Source organism: Hydra viridissima, unplaced genomic scaffold (genome assembly GCF_058129835.1).
Source record: "Hydra viridissima isolate aposymbiotic clone 2 unplaced genomic scaffold, HvirCarnegie_v1 scaffold_18, whole genome shotgun sequence".
Classification (NCBI taxonomy): domain Eukaryota; kingdom Metazoa; phylum Cnidaria; class Hydrozoa; order Anthoathecata; family Hydridae; genus Hydra; species Hydra viridissima.
The window spans coordinates 290841-304769 of record NW_028324317.1 but is presented as its reverse complement, the minus strand read 5'-3'; the positions used below and the strand labels follow the sequence as shown (position 1 = coordinate 304769).

The 13929-nt window shown below is 31.1% G+C and overlaps 1 pseudogene; it reads left to right on the top strand.

Annotated features, from left to right (window-relative positions):
• Nucleotides 1-13929, top strand: part of LOC149876693 (uncharacterized) — a 615724-nt pseudogene that overhangs the window by 525838 nt on the left and 75957 nt on the right.

The following is a 13929-nucleotide window of genomic DNA, read 5'->3' as shown; positions in this document are numbered from 1 at the left end:
TTGTTTACTCTCTAAAAGTTCTAGTTTTTTCATAGTGTCTAAAAGATAATTTGTCAAGCAACATTAAAGTATATGATTTTAATAAAAATTTTTATTCAAATATTTCGACTAAATCGACTTTTAGTCGACTTAGTCGATTTTAAAAATGTATTAATCGATTTTAGTCGACTTTGGAAAATTCATTAATCGATTTAGTCGACAGTCGAATAATTTCATAGTCGTAACAACACTAACAATATCTGAAATCCTTTTTTTTAAAAAAATATGTGATTAAAAACTATTAAATTGTTGCTTCTTTTAAAAAAATTTTTACTTAAATATTACTAAATCAATAAAATATGTCAAAAGTTCATAAATAAAAGTTTTAATTTTATCTTGAATTCCGTTTTGTTTTCTATGTTTATTATGATGGTACTGCAAATCTTATATATAGAGTTATATTATAAATTATTTCACTTACTATTGGTATATAACTGTAATATGTGTGTGTATATTACACAAACACATAATTGAAGACATAAGTGGATGAAGGCGTTATATCGCAAAAATACAAAATTCAAAAACATGTACAACACATTTTTTTCATGAAATTAATAATTACATACACAATCTTAAGTGTTTGGTTACTATATTCCTCCATAAATATTAACTTATCTTTGCTATATAAAAATATCTAGAACAATATGTGTTCAAAACTTTAACTCCTGATATCTCAGTTCCATATTGGTGTAACATAACACCTTCACCCACTTATGTCTTCAATTGTGTGTTTACAAAGCTGTAGCTATACAAACAGACGCAAACACTCTCTCTCTTTCTCTTTCCCTTTCTCTCTCTCTCTCTCTCTCTCTCTCTCTCTCTTTCTCTCACACACACACAGACACGCGCACACAAACACGCAGATATATATATATATATATATATATATATATATATATATATATATATATATATATATATATATATATTACAGAATGCGTAATTATAAAAGAAAAATATCAAAAGGTGCTTTTACAAGTCAGCAGCAAAGTGATGCAGCAAGGTTTGTTTTGGAGGAAAAAAAAAAGCGTAAGTGCAGCTGCTAAAGAATTCAACATCAAGAGAGCGAGATTAACAGATACATTTCAAAACTAAGTTCTGGTGGTTGCCCATCCATTTATTATTCAAAAACCTAGATTGATTTTTTCCCAAGAGCAAGAAAGCTCCTTAAAAAATTAGTTATTGCAAATGGCATTTATATTTTATGGATTTACTCCTAAAGATGTACGTTGTTTTGTCTATGAGTGTGCTGTTCAATACAAAATAAAAATACCAGAATCTTGGACTGAAAACAAAATGTCTGGTAAAGAGAAGATGACAAGTTTCATACAAATTCGGTGCTTCACAAATATGGAACGTTGATGAAACTAGTGTATCTACAGTGGTAAGGCCTTGTAAAATTGTGGCTGCAAAGGGGCAAGCGAAATGTTTGTGCTATGACATTCTGGGGAAAGGGGCACTAATGTCACAGTGATGACTGTTGCATCTGCCTCAGGAAATACAGTGCCACCAATGTGTGTTTCCTCGAAAAAAGTTACAAAGATTATTTTGTTAACAATGGTCCACCGGACTGTATTGGGGTGGGTAATGGAAGTAGCTGGGTTACAGATATAGAATTCAATAAATTTATGTGACGTTTTATTAAACATGTGAAGCCTTCAAATGAATATAAAGATCTGTTGATTTTGCTCTTTAAGTCAGAAGTGAACGTATGCAAGTGTCAATATCAGAATTAACAGAAAAAAACGCGTGCAAAAAGTGTATGCGCCATATGAAAATTATATCAGATAACTATCATTTTACAAAACATTTAAGCATATCCACATCCGTACGCACAAAATCATTCAAAAACTAAAACCCTTCACGAAAGCCTTTGATTTTTATTTGAAAATGTTGATTTTTATGATATACCAAAAGTTGTCTCAGGTTCATTGCCATTAGCTATGAATTGTACTAACATTACACACGGAGCTTTATCTGAATCACGTTTAACATTACCTTAAGGTCAATCTGTCAAAGATTGTATTAATAAAGAGACATTACTTATTCCTAAAACTCCTGAATCATTTTCTCCAGAATCTGTGCGACATAACCTAAAGGCATCCCTAAGAAAGATAAATTCAGCTGGAAGAAGAAAAAGAAAAGCTGTTATTCTAGCAGATACTCCAGAAGCAGATTTTTTAAATCAGCAACAAACTAAAAAACTTAAAAAGTTGAGAAACAAAAAAAATTATCTACCTGTAAATCCTTTGTAGATCATGGTAATAAACAGACTGTTACGTAGTGTAAAAAAAAAAAAAGTTAAATGAAAAACAAACAAAAAAATGGATCCAGTGTCACGGTTGCAACCAATAGTCTCATGCAAAATGCGATTCACATGCTGGTCTAAACTATATTCGTATTCACTGCAAAATGGACATTGAAGACAAACCTTAAGTATTATTATGTTGTTTATAATATTAACAAGTTTTGTTAAAAATTTTTTTAATTATTATTACTAGCAAAAAGCAACCCGTTATACGGGTTATGGTCGGTCTGTTACTTAATTTATAGTGGCTGTTTTCCGCAATTTAAAGTTGCGAAACCTTAACTAATACCCAATTAGAAAAACGCCTTCAAATAGAAAAAATTAAACCATATGTAAAGCTATAATAAAAAGTATGCGGAGGTAAAATAATTTGCCAATTATTTTTCATTGTTTGAGTAATTTACAACTGACATAGGTCATATCAGTGTGAGGCAGAACCATTTTCCTCGACATTACTAAGTTCAAAACAATACGTTTTTAGTTACTAACACAAAATAATAACACTTCATCATGCTTTAAATTGACGAAACAGTAAGGCTAAATTCTTGTTCCCAGTGGGCATCGACGTCAATCTTACGTCGGTTCGATGTTAGTTTTAGGTTAGCGACGTCGCCAATGTAAATTCAACATCGCACCAACGTGAGAATGACGTCGAAAATTAACATCGAATTGCGATGTTAAATCAACGTCAAAACGACGTAAAACATCGCGATTACATCGTGATTACATCGCGATGGCATCGCGATGACATCGTGATAACATCGAATATTAACGTTGATCCAACTTTCCATTTCCAACGTTAATGTGATGTCGCACTCGACGTCGCCTAAACGTTAAACCAACATCGCCGTGCCCACTGGGTTATATTTTTTACAACATGAACTTTAATAAGATTAATAAAAAGCAAACGCAAATCATGCACGAGTTATTAATTTCTTAATATCCCCTTGATACATGTTTATTTAAGAAAGGAAATTGCCTTTAAAACGTTAAATGCACACAACTAAATAAATTTTCTAAAAATAACTGACCATTTGACCATTACTATATATGGCACTAATCTGACCATTTTTATATATGCCCTCTTTGTTTCAATAGTTTTTAGTAAACGGTAATTTACTACCATTTACTTAAAACGGTAATTTGCTACCATTTACTTTAAATTCGTTGTTACTCGAAATTTAATTCTCTTAAATTATTTGTTACTAATAAAAGACCTCCCTCCCCCGTTTTTGTCTTAATGATGATCAGGAGAATAGAGTTAGTTTTATTAAGAGTAATCAAGTTTTTGATGACCTTTTACCAGAAAAATAAAATGTAAAACAATGATTTATACCAATTTTTTCTTTTAAATATATATAAGAATTTAACATATATAAGAATTTTTTCTCTCCTCAAAATTGTTGCAAATGCAAACTAAGCTAATAAATTAGTTTAACACCTTATAAAATTTAAGTAACTCGCTATTTGACAAATGAGCAAAACTACAATATTCACCCCTTGTTTAAAAAGATCCCCTAAGTTACATACAAAAAATTATTAGGCATTAAATAGAGAAAATTAAAAAAAAAAATTGCATATATTTATACCATTTTAACTGACAAAAATTTACAATAAAAGGTAATCAGGTTTTTCTTTATAAATGCGTCAATCGTAAACCCTAAAGAAAGAAAGAAAAAAAAAAAAAAAAAAAAAAAAGAATTATGATACCATAATTACAACAACAACAAAAAAAAAAAACCACATAAAAACTGAAAATCAATTTACCTATTTATAGTAACCTACTTTGACATGGCTGTTAATATAAACATTTATCGAAAATGTAACTATAAAATCTACTTCGAAGTACAAAAGGATTAACAATACTAATATATATATATATATATATATATTAAAAAAAATCAAATTAAGATATAAATAGCATTTTTAGCATAATGTTGTCTTGGCTTTTAGTAAATAAATAAAAGTAGTAAGTTCCAATAATGAAACTACCTATTATTCATTTTTACCAATAGACACCAACATGAAGGTAAGCCAAGCAGTCTATCAACACAAAACATCACAACAATAACACATAACAATAGAATATTTACACCCTTGATCCTAAAATCTAGTGAAAATAACAAACCAAATTAAAATATGAAAGGCAAAATTAGAAAACCAATTTAAAGTTAACTATATTTATCTTTTTACTAAACATATAAATACATAAAAGTATATTTGTTTTTATATTCAATATTAGTTATTCAATTACTTCAAATTTAGGACATTAAAACACCCTACATTTAAAGATCAAGGTTGCATACTCTCTCATACACATTACGCTAAACATTAACAGTCATTATTATATGTTTCCAGAATAGTTAAAAAAGGCTAGACAACACAACCTAGCTCTAAAGCAGTAACACCACCTGGCGCTAAATGCTGCCAAGTCACACCTCTGCTATAAGTACATCGCTTGGCTGGCAAGGTTATCAATCTTGCTCAACATAATGCCAAGTCACACCACTTTGAAAACATGGAAACAACATAATTTAAACATATATACAACTATAAACAAATATGGTTTTATATAACACATATAAACACATTTTATAACAATATTAAATGACAGATATATTTATCAAGAACTATGAAAAAAATATTAGAATAATAAATAAAGTTATACATGCAAAATGAGCTTAAAACCTACAAAAATTACAATAAAAATAATAAATTTTTCATATATGAGTGTTTTAATGCAAAAGTTTTAAAATAAACTTTATAACTTTTTAGAGTGTTCAACCAGACTCTGCATCACCTGTTCATGTAAGTTTTATGTAATTACTAATCCTGGTTTCTTTTATCACCTCCAAATTTTAGTTTAAATAACATTTGAACCAATAAGTTTAAGTAAATTTTTAATAATTTTTTTTTTTCTCATGATGTTATGGGGTCATTATTTATGAACTTTTGACTGATATGTTTTATTGACTAAATAATCTTGAATTCCATTTTATTTGTTTTCTATGTTTATTATGATGGTACTGCAAATCTTATATATAGAGTTATATTATAAATTATTTCAATTGGTATATAACTGTAATATGTGTGTGTATTACACAAACACATAATTGTGTGTTTACAAAGCTGTAGCTATACAAACAGACGCAAATACTCTCTTTCTCTCTCTCTCTCTCTCTCTCTCTCTCTCTCTCTCTCTCTCTCACACACACACACACACACACACACACGCAGATATATATATATATATATATATATATATATATATATATATATATATATATATATATATATATATTACAGAATACGTAATTATAAAAGAAAAACATCAAAAGGTGCTTTTACAAGTCAGCAGCTTAGTGATGCAGCAAGGTCTGTTTTGGAGGAAAAAAAAAGCGTAAGTACAGTTGCTAAAGAATTCAACATCAAGAGAGCAAAATTAACAAGATACATTTCAAAACTAAGTTCTGGTGGTTGCCCATCCATTTATTATTCAAAAACCTAGATTGATTTTTTCCCAAGAGCAAGAAAGCTCCTTAAAAAATTAGTTATTGCAAATGGCATTTATATTTTATGGATTTACTCCTAAAGATGTACGTTGTTTTGTCTATGAGTGTGCTGTTCAATACAAAATAAAAATACCAGAATCTTGGACTGAAAATAAGATGTCTGGTAAAGAGTGGATGCCAATTTTTTTAAAAAGAAACCCTAAATTATCTTATAGGAAAGCAGAAGCAACTGTCCTTGGTAGAGCAACATCATTTAATACTGAAAATGTAAAAGTATTTTATGATAAATAAGGTAAATTTATGGATATATACAAATTCAGTGCTTCACAAATATGGAACGTTGATGAAACTGGTGTACCTGCAGTGGTAAGAACTAGTACAATTGTGGCTGCAAAGGGGCAAGCGAAAGGTTGGTGCTATGACATTCTGGGGAAAGAGGAACTAATGTCACAGTGGTGACTGTTGCATATGGCTCAGGAAATACAGTGCCACCAATGTGTGTTTCCTCGAAAAAAGTTACAAAGATTATTTTGTTAACAATGGTCCACCGGACTGTATTGGGGTGGGTAATGGAAGTAGCTGGGTTACAGATATAGAATTCAATAAATTTATGTGACGTTTTATTAAACATGTGAAGCCTTCAAATGAATATAAAGTTCTGTTGATTTTGCTCTTTAAGTCAGAAGTGAACGTATGCAAGTGTCAATATCAGAATTAACAGAAAAAAACGCGTGCAAAAAGTGTACGCGCCATATGAAAATTATATCAGATAACTATTATTTTACAAAATCATTTAAAAACTAAAACCCTTCAAAGTGTTGATTTTTATGATATACCAAAAGTTGTCTCAGGTTCATTTCCATTAGCTATGACTTGAACTAAAATTACAAAAAGTTTCCAAAAAACTGGTATCTGCCCGTACAATGCAAACGTCTTTGCTGATGATGATTTCTTACCATCATTTGTCAGAGAGCGTATAGAACCAGCAAAACTCTGAGCTATCACACGGAGCTTATTCTGAAGCACGTTTAACATTACCTTGTCAATCTGTCAAAGATTGTATCAATAAAGAGACGTTACTTATTCCTAAAACTCCTGAATCATTTTCTCCAGAATCTGTGCGACCTAACCCAAAGGCAGCCCTAAGAAAGATAAATTCAGCTGGACAAAGAAAAAGAAAAGCTGCTATTCTAGCAGATACTCCAGAAGCAGATTTTTTAAATCAGCAACAAACTAAGATACTGTGAGGGCGGTGGATTTTCTATTTATTTTATCTATTACTTATTTATCTTCTTAATTGTTTTAAGGTTATGTTTTCTTCTTTTGCAGTAAAGGGTAAGGGGAAGGTTCGGATTTGGTATTGTTGTCTGGATTAGGTATATGGAGGTTGGGAACTAGGTTGATGGTCTGGGAAGTACTTGGTTAGGTAATGGCGAGGTTTGGGAATAGTTTGGTTAGTAATGGGCAGGGTCTAATCAAAAAGGCTTAACTTATATTTGCCGTCCTCAGTATATTTTATAATATAAAACTCAACAAATGTTCTATTAACGAGTAATGGTAAGCACTCTTATATTTGTGTGACGTAAATCTAATTAAGGGTTCTACTTTTCTTATACGGCTCAGAAAAACGGAATGAACGATTGAATTGTGTGTTTTTGGGTGGAAAATGAGGTAGCTGATATGAAGTAACTTTCTTTAGAGTTAGAGGATAAAGCTTTTTCACTGGTTCAGAAGTATACTCTCTTTCTTGTAGAGTCTCTAATTCTTTGTAGAATCTCCATTTTGTAAGGAACACATTTTCATCTTTGAGGATTCTGATATCATGATTATCATTAACTTTCAACTGATTTGTGTCTTGGTTTTCTGAATTTGTACTTAAGTCTTTTAGGGAATTTAAACTAATTTGGCTTGTGATACTACTTTCTGTATGTTCTTCTATTGTCGTGCAATACTCTTCTTCAGGTGTTGGATTCAAAATACCATCGTTAAGAGGTGTTTCAATAATTTCCAGCTGATCTTCATTGTCGTGATTGTAATTATCGCTTTCTGATTGAATTTTAATGTCTAACTCAGAAGTTGTTGTTTTTCTGCTACTTATGACATTTTCATTAAGATGGTCTAATAATTTTGGCTTCGAGGAAATATCAACATGTCTTTGATTTTTGTAACATTTTGTAACAAGTTTTGTATTTCAATCGGAGTTTCATCAATTATATGCTGTTGGTGTAAATCTACTATGGTAACAGGAATAATTGTTTCTTCTTCTTTTTTTTGGTCAATTTCATCGTTTATTTCCTCGTTATGTTCTGGAGTGAAATGTTCAAGTGAAACGTAATCTCCTGTCTCAACTTTAGAATTATCACCAAGTATTTCGGGATAGGTATTTGTGACTATTTCGTCGCTGTTATTTTGATCAGTTTCTGCATTAGTCTCAATCTCAAGGGAACTGCTTACTGAACTTATTTCATTTTTGGTAATTTGTGGTTCTTCACATTTGATGGCTTTCACATTTTGGGGTTCACAAATTGTTGAATTAGGTTGATCAAAATCTTTCTTGTTCGTTTCCTTGTTCTCTTGTTGCGGTAGATTTTGTTCAGTAATGTTTTGTAACAAATATTGAAACTGGTCTTGCAGACAGTTTAACTCATGGTTGATCTGTTTATTTTCCTTACGTATATTCTGAATCTCCTGTTGCATATGTTTATTTTGATTTTGATTTGGGGTGTTGAAATGTGGACGATTCATTCTATAAGACGTATAATCTCTTGCTGATGCATTATCGTAATAATCGTTGTTGGTTTCATATGGGTAACTTTCATCAAATGTTGACATCTGATTGTTTGTGTTGGGGTTATATCTGCAATCGTAGGAGTCATCCCAATAGTAGTCTTCTGCATCATCATATTGCAAGGTTGTATTATCTCCATGTTGAAAATTGTTCTTCTGATGTTGAGTCATATTATCCATTCCCAGCATACGAACTGGCAAATCATTCTTTTGATTTTGATGGGTGCCTGTTCGTGTATTTTCACCATTATTCCAGTTGTTACTTCGTCTTCTCGGTCTGAAGTAATTATCTCTATAATTTGGTTGTGGATTATTTGAGGTAGTAGATCTCCAATTTTGGTCATTCGAATCGGGTTGAGTGTATTTATTTTCATTGTTTCCGTTCCAGTTATTGAAATTTCGTGGTGCCCTGTTTCTATTGCTTCTCCATCGCGGTTGTTGAGTAAAGATTTTCCTGTACTGATACTGCGAGTTGTTATTTTGTGGAATTCTAGGATCTTGGTATTCCTGTCTGCATTGTTTTGCTAAATGTCCTGCCTTATTGCATATATAGCAGATTGGTTGGTTTACTGGGGTTGGATTACGATCCTGATTATTCGTTTGTCTCTGTAGACGCATTTTTAACTTTCTGTTCTCGTCTTTGAGCCTTGCTACTTCTCTAGTCGCATTTTCGGGATTAGCTAAATTCGCAGGTGTTGTATTATATGCAACCACTGGTGGTGCATCATTCTCAGCGAATGTTACAGTGCTAGGTTTAACCAACTGGTTGTGTATTTTTGTCATGGTCTTTATTACTGTTTCAATTATGCGAGCGTTATCATCGATGTTAACTGAATTATTCACTCTTGCGATTCTGACTGCTTGTGTGTATGTCTCTGGTTGGCTTAAAAGAAGTTTTCTCTTTAAATTAGAATTAACTTCTTGAATAAAAAGATCTCTTTTGGTTTCTTCTGGAACATTTAACTCTTGTGACAACTTCTCTAAATTTGCTAGGAAATGTTCAAGTCCTCTTTCTCCTTCTTTCAATTCATAAAGTTGGGTTTTCTTCATCCAAATACGTTCTGGTGGTTCGTACTCGTTCTGAAAAGCTTGTTGAATTAATTGTAAATCTTGTTTTGTTTGGTTTTGAAGGGATTCATAAAATATCGAAGCAGATTTACTTAAGCAAAGCGGAAAAGCGCTAAGTTGTTCGCTATTGTCCCACTTGTTGAAGGTAGCTGTTCTCTTAAATTGAAGGAAAAATTCTTTAACGTCATCATCTGGTCCTCCATTAAACTGTGGTAAACTAGACTTATCAATTGTTGGTCTAAATGAGTTTGCAATCTTTTCTAACCAATTAAGAGCGTCTCTCTTATCACTTCGTCTAACCAGAGTAGCTTCCGCTTCTTGTTTTGCGGTGGAATTTAATGGTTTTCTCGCAACTTTTTCTATCATCTTTTCACTTATAACTTTATCGATATACTCATTTCGCCAATCATTTTCCTCATGTCCTAGTGAGTCTCGATCAAAATGTTCAGTTGGTAAAATTTCAATGTCGGGTGTGGTACAGTTGGGTGCAGGTGGTGTTTTTGAGTAAAATAGTGGTAAAACATTAGGATTATTGTTGTTATGAGGTGAGCCTGAATGACTTGCCATAATTTTTTGTGTTGAAAAATGATGTTTCACTGATTTATGAAGAAATTAGTGAATAGAGTGTATCTCGGTAGGGAAACTCCAGTGTGAGGGCGGTGGATTGATGTGTAACGGTAAGCACTCTTATATTTGTGTGACGTAAATCTAATGGCGCGGATATGTTAGGTGCGCGGTAAAGCATCAAACTTTTCAATAATAATATTTTACGCATATAGTAATACCAACAATAATATTAACAATCGAAATGCAAACAAAAGTACTTACTACTGGTTCTTCTTCTCTTACTTATTTTTCTTAACAAATATTCTCAAATATTCTCATCAATATATATTCTCTTAGAATTAACTCATGCAAATATCAATAAATCAATACAAGTAATAACGCTTATTTAAAGTTACTCAAATATCTTTTCTTACCAAATCTTCTCGTAAGTTTCTCTTTAAAATCTTCGTAAATACTTCTCATAAAATTCTCTTTAAATCTTTAAAAATCCTTTTTTCATAAATTCCTCTTTTAAATCTCTTAAAACTCTTTTTATAACAAAATCCTTTTTCTTCCTTAAAATCCTCTTTAAATCTCTTAAAAACTCTTTCTCTTAAAATTCTCTTTTAAATCTCTTCTTCAAAAACTCTTTCTCTTCTCCCAAAAACTTCACTTAAAAACTCTAATTCTTCTTCTCTTAACTCTCCCAATAAAAACTGAAAGATTCTTTCTTTTTTTGAGCTTTTATAGTTCTCCATTATTATTTGTTTCGTTGCTATATCTACTTATCATTAGTTTACTTGACAGGTAAATAGGTCTGTGTGTGTACGTCTTTTCTTAATCGTTGCTTTTTTTTTATTTTTTGCTTCATTAGTTTTCTCGTGTTTTATTATATGACATGATGAACAAGTCTCTGTATGTATGCCTTTTCGCTGTTTTTAACTTTTCTCCCTCCTCACAATACTTAAAAAAGTTGAGAAACAAAAAAAATTATCTACCTGTCAATCCTTTGTAGATCATGGTAATAAACAGACTGTTACGTAGTGTAAAAAAAAAAAGTTAAAAGAAAAACAAACAAAAAAATGGATCCAGTGTCAAGGTTGCAACCAATGGTCTCATGCAAAATGAGATTCACATGCCGCTCTAAACTATATTCGTATTAACTGCAAAATGGACATTGAAGACTAACCTTAAGTATTATTATATTGTTTGTAATATTAACAAGTTTTGTTAAAAAATGTGTTAAAAAGTTGTTTTAGTTTTAAGATTGAAAAGTATTATTTTGTTTTCCTTTTAGTTATCTTTTGCCTAAGAATTATTAATTTTTTATTCATATCTTAAATATTGATACCTTAGATAACTTCTTGAAAGTTAAAGTATATATTTATATATGAAAGTATATATTTAATTTATAACAAAGCTATATTTTGGTTTTATACAGGGCCGGATTAAACAATTGTGCGGCCCTGGGGCACTGAAATTTGTGGGGGCCCTCGAGAAAGATTTTCAAGCAAGCATAGCTAACGTTAATAAATGCTATCCAATAGAAGTTTGACCCAAATGTTGAACTTTTTATATGGATAATAACTTATAATAGCTGTTAAATGCGTACTAATTTAGTTTCTTTGAGCCACAGTACACATTTTACTTTATTCAAAGATTAGATCTTTTTTGACCTTATATAACTTAAAAAGTAAACAAAAATTTTTGATAAAATAAGTTTAACATTTAATATAAACAAAACCATTTACATTTAAAAAAAGATTATTCAAAAATTTAAACCAATTTTTTCTAAAATGACACAAATTTCAACTTAAACCACTATTTTTAATAAAATAGATTAACATTTGATACAAACAAAACCATTTACATTGAAACAAATAGACCATACAAAAGTTTGTTGTTATTTATTTGCTACCATTTTTATTTTTTTCCCTAAAAACCGCGCGATATGACTTTGGCTAATATACCTAATATATATAAATTAAATATAAGTAATCTCTAAAATACAAAGTTTACATAAACTTTATATTAAATATAATAACTTATACATCTATTTTTATCGTTACCCTTATTTAAGGCATGTCATTGAATTTTTTTTTCATAATTTGTGGGGGCCCCCCTTTTGTGGGGGCCCCGGGCTAGCGCCCCGGTTGCCCCCCCCCCCCCCCCCTTTATTCCGGTTTAATAACAGAGTTCATAGTAGTCAGAGATATGCATTAATTTGTTTATTGTCCGACTTACCCCGCTAGGGTAGCCTCTTGCCTCTTAGTTACATCTCATTTTAGTTATCTTGAACAACAAAATTCCTGAGGACTCCACTAAAACAAGTCATTTCTCCCCAGGTCCTCAATTAAAATATTTGTTTTTCGCATTTTTGCAATGAGAAATTGTTTCCCGATGCATATTTTGAAAAATAATTCTGAAGACGTGTTGCAAGATATTAGAGTAAGTTTCTGTGCACCATGCTTAGTAGACTTAGTTGCTTGTTTGAACTTTCTTTAAACATTTGAGCGATCTTTTTATCGGATCTTAGAGTCATGTTATTTAAATAAATTTTAATCGTAAAAATTTACCATTTAATACTAAAGTAAAAAAAATATAAATATAAAATATCTTTATTTTTTGTGTTTAACAAATTTAACTCAAGTTATAAAGATTTGAAGATCAAAGCAAAAGTTATAAAAATTCGATATTTTAAGTATTGCAAAGTGTTTACAAACAATAAGCGCACGTATTACAAGTAGTGGGAGTATTAATAAGTATGTTCCTTTAAGTCGTCACTTTGCGATCCCATTCACTAGGTGAAAGTTCGGTGAATTACATAAACTCTCCTTTAGAATGATAACGCAGGTCGATCGATTGCTCTGCTGAAAGAAACAAAAACATCTAGCTGAAATACAAAATCAGAACTAACTTTAAAAAAAACAAAAAAAAAACAAGAAGCAGGTTTTATTCAAAATTAAATAAAGATAACGTCAGCCGGAGGCTTCTGCTATAAACTTTTATTATACAAATACTAAACATTGCTATTATCATAGCCATGTTTAGTATTTGGCATCAACATTTTCTTTGAACTTTTAAGGGGCAGATTAAAAGTATTTCATGATATTACATCTTACACGGTTTCTTCTTTATATGTTTTAAGAAAACCATCAAGAAAAAGCATTAGATGCAGTGAGCAGATATTGTTTCAATGCCCACGGTTTCAAGCCGTTTCTAAACGTGAGCCATATAAACACAGACTTGCCAGAGTATGATGCGCACAAGTAACTTTTGAGAAGAAAGCGAAGTTTCGTCAAAATGTAACGACACTTACCAATCCGGTATGTATTTGAATGGAGCAAGATTTCTAAATGATGTTTTCTTTCGTTTTTGATGATCGATTTTTGTATGATGATTGAACAGCAAAAGTATTGATGACATCACAAAGTTTGACAAACTTTACTAGAAAACTAGAGTTGTTTACTAGAAAAAAGTTAATGTCTATAAAAAATACACACACACAAAACGACTTTACGATATTCTACCGCATGGATACATGCCCGTCTTAAAAAAACTTCAGGGTCCATTAAGGGCAACCCTTTAAGAGACCCTTATGAAAATGTCGCCAAATTTCAGGGTCCCTTAAGGGCTAGGCCTAAAACGGTCAAAAAAAACAACTCATCC